The sequence below is a fragment of the Pinus tabuliformis genome, chromosome 5_2, assembly GCF_031772625.1.
Source record: "Pinus tabuliformis cultivar Carrire ecotype Pingquan chromosome 5_2, CPIR1, whole genome shotgun sequence".
NCBI lineage: Eukaryota > Viridiplantae > Streptophyta > Pinopsida > Pinales > Pinaceae > Pinus > Pinus tabuliformis.
The window spans coordinates 897,363,252-897,380,881 of record NC_142306.1 but is presented as its reverse complement, the minus strand read 5'-3'; the positions used below and the strand labels follow the sequence as shown (position 1 = coordinate 897,380,881).

The following is a 17,630-nucleotide window of genomic DNA, read 5'->3' as shown; positions in this document are numbered from 1 at the left end:
CCAAATCTGCATCTTGATCAACCACTGGTCCATCACCATCAACCTGAAACAAATCACTGAATTCAGCAAAACAATGTTTTTCATTTCTCCTTTGATGTTTTCTCCTAAATTTTCTTCGAGACTCTTCAGTTTACATTGAAGACCCATTTTCTCCTTCTATTTTCTCCCTTGCAAGAACACTTCGACCAGGGATAGTTCGCTGCCCACTGCACTTTTCTTGGGGTCAAGTTGAAGCCTTTGGCATATAAATTCACCAATCTCGAAGGGTTTCTCCGCAGAATTCAACCTTTCTAAAGAGTTGAAGCACTTAAACAGTCCTAGAACGCCAGCCAAACTCGTTGTGTCGCTGCGTCCACTAATTCAAGCATCCACACTCCAAACAAAGTTGCTGCCACTGCGCAGATCCGGAGGCACGCCTAGCTGCTCTCACACAACTCCAAACTAATCCACGACCTTCCTCAAATGGATTAAAAAAAAAGACAGGGCCCTTCCAAATTGACACAATCGTGGATATTAACGCAACGTCGATCCACGCTCACCGCATTACATAGGATGAGGTGATATAGGAGGTGTTGGCTTCTAGAATGACTCCACTACTACACTCGAGCTAAAAAAGTTGAACACTCGCTGGACAATGTTGTTCCCACTGACTCTTTCACTTAACAACGTAGAATGCAGGTCAATTCCACGCAATCAACTCCAGATATCCTACACTCACAACCGATATTGAAATGGCCGAAATAGAGGCCAAATCAAGTCAAAGCCTTTCCAAATAAATGTTAATATCAAACATACCAACGGGAATTCAGAGTTGCAGCTACAATTTGTGACGGTAACTCTTCATAGCTTTTCACGAGTCTTTATGCAAAGTCACAACAGGATCACTAGTCACAGCTCTTCACGACTCTTCAAAGCTCATCTCATCAGGGGCATGTAGAGTCACGACGGGAGTTACACGAATTGCAGTGTTGTAGCATTATGAATGGAGCTGCGGGTTTTTTTTTTTTTTTGGTGTCGACAATCCGCGCATGATGGATATTTCCGAATCGCCCAAATGGCGGCTGCTACTGCTCAGAGGTTTTCCTCAATACTGGTCGCGAAAGGGTCACCGTGCACCGGAGAACAAGTAACAGCATGTGGATTAAAAAACACCCCTACAAGGTCTGCATGAATGGTACTGCCAACCAAAAAAAGAAAAAAGTGGCGGTGAAGTGTAACTTGTTTTACAGTTTGGAAGAGCAGAGCACTCTCATGCTAGGGGAATATTGGCAAGCTCGATATATGCTAATGCTTCAATGTCTTTGCCAGGAAGGAAACCCGATGTGTCCATGATATCCATGCCAGGAAACTTGCAGCAGATCCCAAACAATCTTGGCTACTGAATCGGATTCAAAGAGTACTGATTTTGGGATCGAATCCCCCGGAGAACAGCAACACCCAGAGGTGGTCTCGGCTATGCAATCGGCTACCAAGAGTCGTGATACTGAGATTAAACCCTCTGCAGAACAACAACAAGCAGAAGTGATCTTGGCTATGCAATCGGTTTCAAAGAGTGGTGACGATGAGATCAAATCCTCCATACAACACCCAGAGGTGATCTCGGCTATGCAATTAGATCCAAAGAGTGGTGATAGTGAGATTAAACCCTCCTCGGAACAACAACCGGCGGTGATCTCGACTATGCTATCGAATTCAAAGAGTGGTGAAGCTAAGATCAAATCCTCCGAGCAACACCCAGTGGTGGTCTTAGCTGTGCAATTGGATCCAAAGAATGGTAATATTGAGATTAAATCCTCCAGAGAAAAACAACACCTAGAGGCAGTCTTGGATACGCAGTCGGCTTCCAAGATTGCTGATCCTGAGATTGAATGCTCCTAGAGATGGTCTCAGTTATGCAATTGGATTCAAAGAGTAGCGATATTGAAATTAAATCGTCTGCAGATAAACAACAACCAGATGTGGTCTCGCCTATGCAATTCGATTCAAAGAGTGGTGATTCTGAGATCGAATTCCCTGGAGAACAACAGCACACACAGCAGATCCCGATGTGTCCACAGGGTCCACGTGCTGCAGCAAGTACAACTGCTTTGTTGAAGCGCCTGAGGAACCTCCTAATTCTCCCTGAATTCCTCAGCGGCCATGCTTCGGATTTGCAATCACACTCCGTGCCCAACGTTGATTGCACCTTAATTGAGTACAATCAGGCTCATGTGCCATAGTCAGTAGCTCCACGCTCAAGAACTATGTGCCACAGTCAACGGCTCTCCACAAATTAAGGATTTTAAGACAACTCGGCATCCTCTCCCATGCCACAGTTCTCAGCGGATCTCATGATCTCGATGTTTGGCAACCTCTATGCAGTCGCGGTTCTCAACTAATCAGTAGATCGACATGCAGATTTGGGCATGCCGATCTCTCCTCCACAACTGTTCAGCCTCCACTCCGTCAAATGACAGGGCCTCCCTCAGGTAGGTGTGAGCTCCTCTCTGTCTCTTCCTCTATCTGCAGATCCAACCAAACAACCAATTCGGCCTCCACTGTTGTGCCTCCTTACCAGCCACACCCTCGACTTTCAAATAGGCACGATAGGCTTCACCGCGCAGCCGTCGTACCTGCAGCCATCGTACCTTTACATCCACTTTTCTCCCTTAGGCAGACAGGTAGCCACAACGCAGCCAGAAAAAATGTAGCCGACGTTTTCCATGCAGCCAGACAAAACGCAGCCAACACAATCATAGCAGCTATTGACCTCGGATTCATGACTAGTCTCAGAGATACACTTGATTCCTGCGACGATGCGGAAAATGGTGCTGAATACAAGCGTATTACTCTTCAACTTCCCAGCGACGATGTATCGTCACTCAACTCAGCGTACAACCCTCTTTTTTCTGCAGCTCTGATATAACCCTCTTTTTTCTGCAGCTCTGATATTATGATAAAAAAATAGATTTATTAAGGTAAACGACTCTCTAGGTAAGATATTTGGAGAGTTTACAAACACTCACACAATCTATTACCTTCAATCAAGAGAACATTCTAGTATATATAGGTATTTTCACAATCAGGTGGTTTGAACTACTCCTTGAATATTAGGATCTGAGATATAAAATTAGACTCTCAATCCTATCATCACCATAACATTAAACTAAATTTGGATTTCTCCATTAATTCTAACAAGGTAACCAATATTTTGCTATCCATTTCTTACCTTCCAACAAATGCAGACATAATTACTTGCTACTTATTATTTTCAAAATAAAAATTTACGATAACCTCAATTAAATGAAACAATAGTTATGTAATTTTTTGTATTAGGTAAGTAATGTTTTGCTATCTATTTCTTACCTTCAACCAAAAGTTATTTGGTATTTTATCATAGACAAGTTTTTATATTAGGTAACTAATGTTTTGCTATCCATTTCTTACCTTCAACCAAATGTAAATATAGTTACTTGATATTTTATCATAGGCCATTGTTGATGTGTGGAAGTTGTCTTTGTCAATAATAAGAGATGTTGTTTGATCAACATTCCAAAATAAACTTATTTTCATTTGGGATGGTGATCTTCACTAGTATGTTGGCCCAATTACCACTAAAAGTGATTGCTTTTCCATCATAGACTTGGTGAAAGTTTGTTTTAACTTTAAAGAAACTCTTATACTAATTGCAGAAAGTAGGTTAAATAATCTATTCTAATATTATTCTATGGCAAGGACATGCTTTTATTGAAGTATGAATAGTAAATGTTTAAACATAAAAATAATTCATCAAATCTAAATAGATTTTTGAAAACAACTTAGAAAATAAATACTTCACATAAACAATTAAATGAAAGATAGTTTGCTAGAACATTCATACAATATTATTTACTATATCAACTATTAAAAAAAAAAAAAACATACCATGTATAGATCTAGTGATTAACAACAAATTAAGCAATATATCAACTCATAAATCATATAAATTCTTCAAAGATGAAGTTTGTAAAATAGTGCACAAGGTTTTTTTTCCAAAAACTGCTAACATTTACTTTTGGAAGGATTTTGCTTAAATACATCTCAAAAATAACTAAAAAAAAGTTAGAATGGTTGAACATGGTGAACCAAGATCACCATAGTTGAACATGGTCAATCAGGTTCATTTATAGTCAGCAAATACACACATATCTATAATAGAAAAATATGGTCAAACATAGTCAAATTAATCAAACCATGTTCACCCATGGCCAACATAATCAACCATAATGAACATACTTAATCAACTATATGTTGACCATAATAAACTATACTTAATCATGATTTACTAATCCTCTCATATAAGTGAGTCATCAACTAACACTACCATATAAATAAATTTAGTTAATATAATCAAGAATCTACACCAATTGAAACATAAAAAATAACATAAATAAACATATATAAACCATATTTATTAATATAATTCATTTTTATTTTAATTATAATATATATATCAATACGTATCCCATAAATATCCACTTACATGAAGTGGAATAAACCAATTGCATAAAAATTAAAAAAAAATTGAAATCATTACATTAAAACCTTGCCCTTTCCCTTTAGGGTAGAGACATTTTCCTTCACGGAATTCCTACCCAATTGAGTTTGTAAAGTCAAAATAATGAAATCATTACATTAAAATAATTGTATAAAGCAAAAATCGTAAAATATCATTTTCATTTTTTCATTGTGCCAGTCCCATTACTAATTCCGGCCTCTTCAGTTTTAGTGTTTGGAATCGATTTGCAAAGAGTCATATCCGTGTTCAAATCTCTCAAGGCGTCACCCATCACCGATACTCCGATAGTGTAGGAAGATACAAGCAATAAAAAAACAAGTCCCATTAATTTTGGTGTTTGGAATCGATTTGCAAAAAATCCCACAGGTGTTATACAACTCCTCTTTCCTACTATTGCGTGTAGAAGTGTAACTTAAATGATTGGTCGAATTTGTATTTTTTCCTTAATTTGTGGCTGTGCATTCATGCCTTGTAGAAAAAGGAGTTGAACTTGTGGAGTCGCGGTCATTCCCTGGAGTACGTGGTACGTTCATTTCGCACTGATGGAGACGAAGCAGATGGATTTGGCAGGCACACATTAATAAGCTCGCAGACCTGATCTCTACTTTCCCTCGTCGAGTCTCTTTCCTCCAGGCAAAATTCTCGATGTCGTAGTCTCCTGGTTTTTCCTCCATGTTATCTCTTCTGTCTATTTTCATGTTATCTCCACTATCTATTTGGGTGGGGATGACTAGGGCCAATGGAGGATAAAATAATACTACGGGCGAAGTATCTTCTCTGTTTGTTTTTGGAGATTCGATTGCGGATGTTGGCAATAATGACTGCATTTCAAAAAAAGCGAAAGCCAACTTTCCTCCCTATGGCCGAGATTTCATCAATCACAAGCCCACGGGCTGCTTTTCTAATGGCAAACTATCAACCGATTTCATTGGTATATACCATGAAAACAGTTGTTCACTAACATTTTGCTATATAAAATAGCATAATATATCTAGTACCTAACTTTTTTAGATCATTAATCTGGTTTGCAGTTGCAGGACTGGGTCTAGACCCTGCCGCCATATCTAGATCCTAATCTTGATACCCAATGTCACACCCCCAATTCTTTCTTCATTAATTGACAAGGGTGTGACACCGCCTAGGTAGCTAACATGTTCCATTGTTAAGTTACTTTGCTAACTACGCCTAACATTCATCATCTTTCATTAACAATATTAATGTGCGGAATCCATTAACATTATAAACATATAACCATAAACATCAACACAGCAGAGAGGACATCATCATATGCAATAATAATGTTTTATTATGATTTTGTGAAAATACAAATGACCGGGAGCAAATGGTCCACCGACGTTTTTACCCGTGTTGTTTGCCAACGGGTGCCCACCTCGTGCATGCCTTGCACAGTGGCTGCTCCCCACACAATCCACACTTCACCCAAACTCCTTACATGAGTCAGGCGGGCGCGCCTTTGTGCGGCCCTCCACCCGAACTCCTTCACCCGAATTTGTCACACCGTCAGGTGGGCGCCTTCGTGCACCCTCCACCCGAGTTCACCAACTAGTGAGCAGGCGCCTTCATGCAGCCCTCCACCTGCACTTACAACCGATGGGTGAGTGCCTTCGTGCAGCCCTCCACCCGTGCACACAACTTCCCGATGGGCAGGCGCCTTCGTGCAGCCCTCCACCCATGCACACAACTGACCGATGGGTGGGCACCTTCGTGCAGCCCTCCACCCATATACCTGTTCACTAAAACTCCGTGTCCACCTACCCGACGAGTGGGCGCATAACCTGCATTTATGTACGCCTTCGTTGCGGCCTACTTTGCATCCCCACGAATTCTCTTGATGAGCGTTGATCGAATGTGATTGAATGATGCCAACCTTCCCAACCGCACCAAGTATTCATATGGTGGGTGGGCGAGTCGTGCCACCTGGCCGACTCGTTCACCTAGCTTGGCCGACTCACCTTCGGTTTACAAAACTCGTTCCATGTGTAGGTTGGCCCGCCCATCACATGGGACCACCCCACCATAACTCGCCCGTTTCGCAAACTTGCTTGGTAGGCCCGCAGGCGACTCGTTCAGCCTGCCCACGTATAAGTATGCAACTGAACGTCACCCACATAACATGTCTCGCCTATTGGTCACCTTTCTGCCTTGTGTGCTACTTCGGTTAATCGGTGGGCGCGCCTACGCGACTCACCAGTAGCAAGGCGTTACATTCTCCCCCACCCAAAAGCATTGCCATCCCCAGCAATCCAACTCTCCTCTGTAGCTTCCTTCGCAATCTTCCACTTCCATCTCCAAAGTGAGTCCTCTGTTTCCCAGCTGTCCTCCTCCAGTGCATTCTTCCATCTGACAAAAAATTCCCGTCTCATGTGGTAGCCAAGCCCTGTAGATTGAACACTCAGAATCTTGTCCATCTCTAAGTGAGGCTTGTCCACAATCATGGCTAGTCCCCTTGGTGGTTCCACTCTCTCTAGATGACCAGCGTCACATCTGCATCTCTTCAACTGACTCATGTGAAAAACTGGATGCTTCATGTGCATATGGTGTGGAAGCTCCAGCTCGTAAGCAACTTCCCCCACTCTCTTCTTCACCTGGAATGGTCCCTCATACTTCCTCGTCAGTTTGCTCGCAGTCCCCTTAGGTGGCTGAAACTAATCTCCGGTAATCCTGAGAAACACCATATCTCCCACACTGAAGTGTACATCTCGTCTTCCTCTATCTGCCCATTTCTTCATTCTCCTTGTAGCTTCGTGCAAGCGCAACCATGCCAACTCCAAGGTCTCATCCCAAGCCTTCATGAACTTCTTCACATGAGGACTCCTCAACAAACCTCCTGTCACTACGGTATGTGGTGTGACTGGCATCTGTCCATTCACCAACTCAAATGGACTGTACCCCATCGCAAAACTCTTTTGAATATTGTAGCTGAACTGAGCAATATCCAAGAGTTCAGGCCAATTCTTCTGATCAGCCGTCACATAATGTCTCAAGTAATCCTCCAGCAATGCATTGATCCTCTCGGTCTGTCCATCTGTCTGCGGATGGTAACTCGAACTCATCAACAACTCTGTCCCGACTAACTTGAACAATGTGGTCCAAAATCTGCCTGTAAATCACGGATCTCGGTCCAACACGATGCTTAATGGCATCCCCCAATACTTCACTATGTTCTTGAAGAACAACTCCGTAATCCGCTCGGCTCCACAAGGCATCTTTGTTGGAACAAAGACAGCATACTTGGAAAAACGATCAACCACGACCATTATCCCATTATACCCCTGAACCTGTGGCAATTGAGTGATGAAGTCCATCGAGACACTCATCCATGGTCTCTCAGGAATCGATAAAGGCTACAACAGACCTCCTTGCCTCTGAGTATCTGATTTGTCCTGCTGACAAATGATGCACGTATGTACATACTCCTCTACATCCTCCCGCATCTTCTCCCAAAAGAATCCTCTCTCCAACAATGCCAAAGAACGACGTTGCCCTGGGTGGCCAACCCATGGTGAGTCGTGGCACTCCTTCAAAAGGTGCCTCCTGAGCCTAGATGACTTTGGAACATAGAGTCGGTTTCCAAAGAACAAGAATCCATCTCGGAGAAAGAACTTTCGTGTCTTCCCCTCCTTTATCTGCTTCACTATATTCTGCGCCTGAGTATCGGTCTCAACACTTTCCTTGAGCTTATTCTGCATCTCTTCTGACATCTGAACTCGACTCCTACTCCTTGCTGCCCGGTCTTCTCCTTCCAATGCTGCAAGTTGTCCCTTCCTACTAAGGGCATCTGCTACCGCATTGTGTCTTCCCGCTCTATACTCAATAGTCATGTCGAATTCTGCCAATAAGTCCTGCCAACAAGCTTGCTTTGCAGAAAGCTTCGATTGTGATGCGAAATAACTTGCTGCAACGTTGTCAGTCTTGACAACAAATGCCTTCCCAATCAGGTAGTGCCTCCACACATGAAGACAATGAATGATTACAGTCATCTCCTTCTCATGAACTAGATACCTTCGTTCTCTATCCTGCAACTTCCGACTCTCATATGCCACCAGATGCCCATCCTGCATAAGAACCCCTCCTATGGCAAAATATGAAGCATCTGTGTGTACTTCAAATGGTCGCTCGAAGTCCAACAACTTCAGTATCGGTGTTGTAACCATCCTCCTCTTCAAGTCATCAAATGCCTTTTGACATTTTTCCGTCCAACTCCACCTCTTGTCTTTCTTCAATAAGTCTATCAGTGATGATGTTACCTTGGAGTACCCCTCTACAAACTTCCATTGGTAGTTGGTCATGCCCAAAAACACCCTCATATCATGGACATTCTTCGGTTCAACACAGTCCTCGATTGCCTTCACTCTGCTCGGCTCCATCCCTATGTACCCTTGACCAACTATATGTCCAATGAACAGAATCTCGGTCTGAGCGAACACACACTTAGACTTCTTCAAGTACAACTGATTTTCCTTCAGTGCCTTGAACACCATCGCCAAGTGCTTCTTATGATCCTCCATGTTGTCACTTTACACCACTATATCGTCCAAGTATACTACTACGAACAAATCCAAGTATGGTTGTAGAACATCATTCATCAAAGTGCAAAACGTAGCAGGACCATTGCACAACCTGAATGGCATAACAAGGAATTCAAAGCTACCATACCTTGTTACTATCGTGGTCTTCTTATCATCTCCTTCAACTATCTGCACCTGATAATACCCATGCCTCAAGTCCAGCTTGGAAAACACTCGGGCCTTCGCAAGCTTGTCGAAGCAATCAACAGCTAATGGCAAAGGATACCTGTTCCTTACTGTCTGCTTGTTCAATGCATGGTAATCATAGCACATCCGTAGCTCATTCGAATCCTTCTTTCGTTGGAACAATATTGGAGCTCCATAGGGGGACCTTGAAGGTCTGATGAAACCTGCATCAGTTAACTCCTTTAACTGTCATTTCAATTCCTCCAACTCAGGTCCTGACAATCAATAAGGTGCTTTAGCCAGGGGTTGCTTTCCTAGCTCAAGCTCTATGCTATGGTCCACTGCACGCCTTGGTGGAAGCTTCTTTGGTAGCTCATCAGGCATCAAATCTGCATATTTGGCCAATACCTCAGAAATCTTGGCTGGAACAGGCGTCCCCACTCCATCACCTTTGACTCCCTTGAACATCACCGCATATGTCTCCATATCTGACTCCTTCATAGCCTTCTCCAAACTTAGTGCAGAAACATGCTGCACCTTGACTTCCCTTCTTTGCCTATGAGTGGGCAAAGTCCAAGTTTGTGACTGTCCAACCAACAACACCTCATCACAGAAGGGGACAACAATTGCCTTGTTGCCCTTCAAGAAATCTTGCCCCAATATCATATCAAAGTCATTCATCTCCATCACTGTGAAGTCCAACTGACCCTTCTAGTATTTTATCTGCACAGGCACTTCGTGTGCCAAATCTGCCACTTTAGCTCTAGAGTTCACTGCCTTGACTTCCACATTTGATGGGAAGATCATCAGTCCAACCTCTTTTGCCAACTGTGTCGTCATGAAGTTATGAGTGGCCCTTGTGTCCACTAGAATTTGAATGGTCTTGCCATGAACCATCAAGTCCACGAAACCCAGACTGTTAATCCACGATTTCTCCATAACTTTTCCTTGCATACATGTTTTTTCTCTACAAGTAGCTCTGATACCATCTATCACACCCCCAATTCTTTTTTCATTAATTGGCAAGGGTGTGGCACTGCTTAAGTAGCTAACATGTTCCATTGTTAAGTTACTTTGCGAACTACGCCTAACATTCATCATCTTTCATTAACAATATTAATGTGTGGAATCCATTAACATTATAAACATATAACCATAAACATCAACACAACAGAGAGGACATCATCATATGCAATAATAATGTTTTATTATGATTTTTTGAAAGTACAAATGACCGGGAGCAAATGCTCCACCGTCGTTTTTACCCGTGTTGTTTGCCAATGGGCGCCCACCTCATGCATGCCTTGCACTGTGGTCGCTCCCCACACATTCCACACTTCACCCAAACTCCTTGCATGAGTCGGGTGGGCGCGCCTTCGTGTGGCCCTCCACCCGAACTCCTTCACCAGAGTTTGTCACACCGTCGGGCGGGCGCCTTCATGCACCCTCCACCCGAGTTCACCAACCGGTGGGTGGGCACCTTCGTGCAGCCCTCCACCCGCACTTACAACCGATGGGCGGGCGCCTTCGTGCAGCCCTCCACCCGTGCACACAACCGACCGATGGCGGGCGCCTTCATGCAACCCTCCACCCGTGCACACAATCGACCGACGGGCGGGTGCCTTCGTCCAGCGCTCCACCCGTATACTTGTTCACCAAAACTCCATGCAAAACTCCGTGTCTGCCTGTGCGATGAGCGGGCGCATAACCTGCAATTATGTGTGCCTTCGCTGCGGCCTACTTCACATCTCCACGAGTTCTCTTGATGAGCGTTGATTGAATGTGATCGAATGATGCCAACGTTCCCAACCGCACCAAGTATTCATATGGTGGGTGGGCGAGTCGTGCCACCTGACTGACTCGTTCACCTAGCTTCCCCAACTCACCTTCGGTTTACAAAACTCGTTCCATGTGTAGGTCGCCCTGCCCATCACACGGGACTGCCCCACCATAACTCGCCCGTTTCACAAACTTGCTTGGTCCGTATAAGTATGCAACCAAACTTCGCCCACATAACATGTCTCGCCTGTTGGTCGCCTTTCTACCTTACGTGCTACTTCGGTTGATCGGTGGGCGCACCCGGGCGACTTGCCAGCCGCAGGGCATTACACCCAAGGTCTCATAACAGGCGTCAGCGTTGCTTCTGGACGAACTGGATACGATAACCTCACGGCCGAGGTTGCTGTAAGTTGTTTTTGGATATTCATGTTTTCATAACATTTCAAACATGAGGAACTTTGAAGTATATATATACCTGAAGCCAAGAAGCATTGTTGAATATCGCTGCACTCTGTGACATCGATATGGAAACAGTTGGAATTCTTTAGAGATTACAATGTGATCATGGGAGAGCGGGTGGGAAAGGAAAAGACATCCAATATAATCAAAAAATCCATATTTCTCTCTTGTGTAGGAACCAACGATTTCATTAAAAACTACTTTTAGCTGCCCATAAGGAGAAAGCAGTTCAACATCACCCAAAATCAGGACTTTCTGCTGCAACTCTCCCAGAACTTCATCTAGGTATGACATTATTCAAATGCCAAAATGTTATTGATGTAATTACATCGTTGCAATATTGATCTTGTTTTCATGTGGGAAAAGATGCAAACTAGATTAATCCATAGTTACCAAGTTCGCCGGTATCGGCCTGGAAAATTCAGAAATACGGCTATTCGGTTTGGTTCGAGTGAAAATTCGTTAATTCGAATTCAGTACGAGGTCATGTGAATAATAAATTTAATATTGTTATTTTTGGTATAAAAGAAAAAAAATTGATATATTTAAAAAAATTACAATAATTTGTTAATTGTATGTGAAAAATAACTGAATTTGATAAAAATAATAATTGTAAATATAAAATTTAATATTTAAAAAAAAATTATATTAAAAAATTATAATTGTGGTTTAATTTTGTAAAGATTTTTGTTAATAAAAAATTAATATTTAAAAAATTGAAATTTTTACATTAAAAAATATATAAAGAGTAAATTGTATATTAGAAAATTTGTATTTATAAAAAATAATCAATTTCATGTTAAAATATGGGAGAAAATAGTAAGTTTATAGTTATTAAAATAATAAATTCATATAACAAATATTATTATTATTAAATTCCTATATATAAATATTTGTAAGATATATAATTTCTATATAAAATGGAAATTTTTATATTAAAAGGTATATAAACAGTAAATTGTATATTATAAAATTTGTATTTTTGAAAAACCATTAGTGTCATCTTGAAATATGGTAGAAAATAGTAAATTTATAGTTACTAAAATAATAAATTCATGTAACAAAGGTCATTAAATTCTTATTTACAAATATTTGTAAGATATATAATTTCTATATAAAATGGAAATTTCTATATTAAAAGGTATATAAACAGTAAATTGTATATTAGAAAATTTGCATTTTTGAAAAACAATCAGTGTCATATTGAAATATGGTAGAAAATAGTAAGTTTATAGTTACTAAAATAATAAATTACAACAAAGATTAATAATTTCTTATTTATAAATATTTGTAAGATATATAATTTGGAATTTTTTCCATATTAAATTTTATACATATTTTTTTTCAAATTTGGTAACTATGTTTTGTACGCTCCAAAATGGAAAACCATGAATTAAGGTTTGGGTGTGCTTCCCCGGCTTAGAATGAGTAGAATGTGCAACTTTTAACTAAAAGAACAAAATCAACTTTTGAAAGTGTGCTTTCAACTAGATCCACTTGGAATGAGTAGAATGTGAAGCGTTTAACTAGAAGAACAAAATCAACTTTTGAAAGTGTGCTTTCAACTAGATCCACTTGGAATGGCTAAATCTATGAGCATGAATTTAGATTTTAGTTATTGATTAATAATGAAATTATTTTTCATTTTTAAGAGAGATATTAAAATTTATGATTTGAGGTAATTACTCTTTTCTAAAAATAATATAGTTTATGGTCTTTTTTATGAATTATATAATAGTAAATATATTTATAGTATTTTCAATTGTTTTAGTTTATAAATAATTAGTTCAAGAAGATAGAAAGTAAAAACATATATATTTTTAAATAATTAAAATTTATAAGATCTATATTTCCAAAATTTTTCCATATTAAATTTTAAGTAGTCCAATTTTTTCTCTATCAAATTGAATCGAATTCGAATTTGATAACTATTCATTAATCTCCACATATTATTTAGCTATGTGCTGTCCAATCGAAGTCAAGAGACCACGTGTTTCTGTGAAACCTTTTCACTGCATTGAGAAAATCTATCCTTTGAAAGCAAATGCTTTTAACTTTGATTCTAACACATCCAGGGTTTAATAGGTGTATTACATGCATCGGTGTATGTGTATGTAATAGAAAAAGATAATTCATATTAAATGAATTAAAGATGCTTGTCTTGATTATGTTTGAAGGCTTTTGCCCTTGTGAACCATAAATATTGGTCAGCCAATAGCATTAACACTCTATTGGGTAAAATCAATTTTTTTTACTGTATCGTTTACCCATTTTCAAATTTACTGGTAGAAAATTAGGAACTTGATAAAAAAAAAATTTAAAAGTTTAGTAGTAAGAATATAAATGTTTGAATCTAATTTTTCATGGTGGAAATAGATTCAATATCAATTTTTTTAAATATTTAAATTTGATTTTTAATAATGAAAATAAATTTAATACTTAAAAATTTAACAACCCTAATCTAGATTTACTAGCAAATCTTATCAAAACCATACTAAAATATTTCGACCAACTCTCAAAACTAAGTAAACTAAAGCTTTTTTTTTACTGCTTACGCTTTGTTTGGTAAAATCATTTTTTCCTGCTGGCCATTACTAGGTTTTAAAAAATTATTACTTTGACACCGTCCTTCCATGGTATCTGTAAAGTCGTCTGTGTCCTTGTCTGTGTTTCTGTCAGCGAAGAGCGTGGCGGTGCAAATTGTCACAAAAAAATCGCTCTGTTTTTTCTTTCTAGATTTAGAGTCTCCAACTCATTCTTGGATGCCGATTTCCGGTTCATTCTGTCCCTTTTCTACAGAAAGATCCCACCTGGAATCTGCCTCCGTTGGCATACGAACCCACGACGTCGCAGAGCCGTTTAAATTATACAAATGAAGTCTAACAACTACTAAAACTTGTACAGTGATGTGTGGTTTGATGATAAGTCACATGGACGAAGTCTGGAGAGACCGAAGTTCAAATCTCATTGAGTACAATGACCTGTTGTGGTGGCGGCTAGAGAGGCGGATTCCCCTTTCTCGTGAGTCTGCTCTTGCTAAAATCATAAGAACTTAGTATACCCGACTTGCAGATGATTGGTTATGCTCTTGGTGTAATAATAACAGCTATGAGACTTGATCCTGGATTTCCCATAAATTAATCCTGACAATTACCAATTCACCATGTGATTAAAAAAAACAACAACTGAAACTTTGAAGCAAAGAAGCACTTCGGAAACAGCGGAAACCAGAAGAGACGGAGAGTGAAAAGGGGTTTGCCTGGGTGGCCAACCACTTGAGGCCACCGCCTTACCTGCCTGAGAAAGGCGTTGTCTAACTTTGAGATTTGTAATTCGTTAATTGTTTTGGCCAATCTTATTTTTTTGGTTTAAATTAGATTTTTTAATTCGCCAAAAATATGGAACACGAAAAATTCACAACTTAAAATTCTACCCAGCAATTTTGACCCAAAAAAAAAAAATATCTAACACATCACCTACGGCCACGGCCCTGGCCCTGAGAAAGAGGAAGAGGGAAAAAGCAGTAACAAGACGCGGAGGCTCGCTTCGATTGGGCAATCTCATGTAATAGATCATGAGGCACCAACGACAAAAGAACACATGATTTCCCACTTTAGTGGTATATCTTTTGTCAGCTGTGGTTGATTTTTAAATGGGCGGTCTAGTCCCCTGAAGAAGCTATATTAAGTTATATTAGGTCCAGTGATTTACAATATATACATCAATCACATCTATCATATCAAACCGATATACAATCACGATGATACATAATAAGCTGCAATGCAGTGCCACTATTGAGAATCAAACACCGTCGGGTGCGAGAAAGCCGATTGCCCGCCGACTGCCTTGACCGTCGAACCGTGCACTGGTTATCAACCAGAGATAGAAAATTTATTTGTTAATGATATTGTTTTGGTGTTTGGAATCGATTTATGGTAATTTTACCTATGTTAAATGTTATTTATTTAAAATTACCAATTACCTGATGTCAGGATATATTAGTTTAGTTTAAGAGTTGAAAGATGTGTGTAGTTAAAAAATTTGAAATTTGAGTGTTAGGATTAATTCCTTGTATTTTTATTATTTATTGGTTTTATGTTTGCGATTTATCTAGGTTTTGATAATGAATTACATTAACTAGTTCCAAATGGGTAGATTTTATAATCTAAATGTGATTTTGTCATAAAATATTTTAAGCTTGTATAATTGCATCATTTTTATGTTCACCTTTTAATAAGTTTAGTAGAATTGCATCATCATTATGTTCACTTTTTTTGAGCTTGGTAGAATTGCATCATTATTATGTTCAATATATCATGCATGGGAATGGAATTGCACCAGTGTTTTTCTATGAAAGAGTGCCTTAATCGAACATGAAATCACCATTTATCCAAAACAGAGCACCCAATCACCATCTATCCAAAACTCATTTACAAATTTATATTTAAACATTACTTAAAATTGTAAATTCAAAAATTTCCAACAATATAAAATTTTTAAATTTTTAAAATATTTAATAAATAAAAATAAAATTAAATCATTAATTTTAATCCCACAAAAATTATCCAAAATAATTAAATATATAAAAATATCCCGCATTTATAATTTACAACGAAAAATAATTTGAAAAAAATATTATATTATAAAAGTAGCTAAAAATAGAGATAGCTAATAATAGAGATGTACTACAATGGAAAGTCATTTTCCCCATTATCCAAAATAGTTAAATATATATAAATATCCCACATTTATAATTTAGATAGAAAAATAATTTACATAAACAATATTGTAAAAGTAGTTAAAAATAGAAGTAGCTGATAATAAAGATGTACTATAATGTAAAGTCATTTTCCTCCATTATCCATAATATTTAAATATATAAAAATATCCCACATTTATAATTTACATAATTTTTAGCTAATGGTAGAGATGTGCTATAATGCAAAGTCATTTTCATCACCAAGGTTAGTATAACTTTTCGTCTAAATCTGATTGCCCTGTATAGCTTTTAGTTTAAAACATATATGGAAAATTTTCATTGATATAGGGTGATCGGACATTCCGTTAGGAGTGGTGGTAAGTTTCTTTCCGAGTCAAATATGGCTGATATTTTCAATTCCTCGATCAAAAAAAGGTGGTCATTTCTTTTTATACTAAATATTGTTGATATCCAAGAGAAGAAAATGTTTTTATTTATCGTTTTTTCATTTAAAATCGTTGATAGTTGGGTAGAAGGTTTTCATTTTTACTAAGTTATATGAAAATATGGTTGAGAAAAGGTGTAGTTCTTTCTTTTCTACGCGGAGTTTAAGTCAGTTTTAATATTAAATAGAATAAAGATGTTGCTATTGAGATTATATTAAATTTGATCAAGCTTAAACATTTAATGAAATAAGAAATAGCTTATTTAAGTATAATTTAATTATTATATATTTTTGTCTTCGTGTAAATAATTTGAAAGATATATTGAAATTCTAAATTCGATTTATATATATAGTCTTTTTTTGAAAGCCTTTCGATGAAAATAGTAATTTATTGGAATAAGTTTGATAGCTAATTTTGCACAATGAAACCGTATGAATATGCAGTTAAAAATTTTAACTAAAATCATGATTTATCTATAATCTCAAAAAGTCGCATTATAGACAACTCCTTTATATATTTTATAAATATAATATCTTAATAGTTTTTCAAAATATTAAATGAATTTATGTATTAAAAATATTTTTTAAATAAAAAAATTACAATAAAAAAAAAAAACGTGTTATTAAATTCTAGGTTAAAAAACCCAAAACATTATGACTTTTATTTAATTAAATTATACAAGACTACATAGGTTTAAGACACTTTTATTGATCTTTATTTAAAATATATGTGATGTTTGATTTCTTTTAATTGATGATGATGATGATAGTGGTTAACGTCCACTGAGATCAAATTGGTCTATCGGACCGATAATTTTCTTAGTTTTTAATTGTCTGGCGCCTTGTCTTTCTTGGCGAGATTGGCGTGATTGGCGAGATTGATGCTGTAGCTTTCTTTTTTTTCTCTACGGTATTCCAACTTCCTTTATCTTGCATCTCCTTCATCTCTTCTGGTTCTTGGGACATTGGTGTCTTAACTTCACGATCTATTGTGTT

General features: G+C 38.2%; 1 pseudogene; it reads left to right on the top strand.

Moving 5' to 3' along the window:
- The first annotated feature begins 5,079 nt into the window (after window positions 1-5,079).
- LOC149162203 (GDSL esterase/lipase At2g42990-like) lies at window positions 5,080-11,775 on the top strand (annotated as a pseudogene).
- Window positions 11,776-17,630: the final 5,855 nt, after the last annotated feature.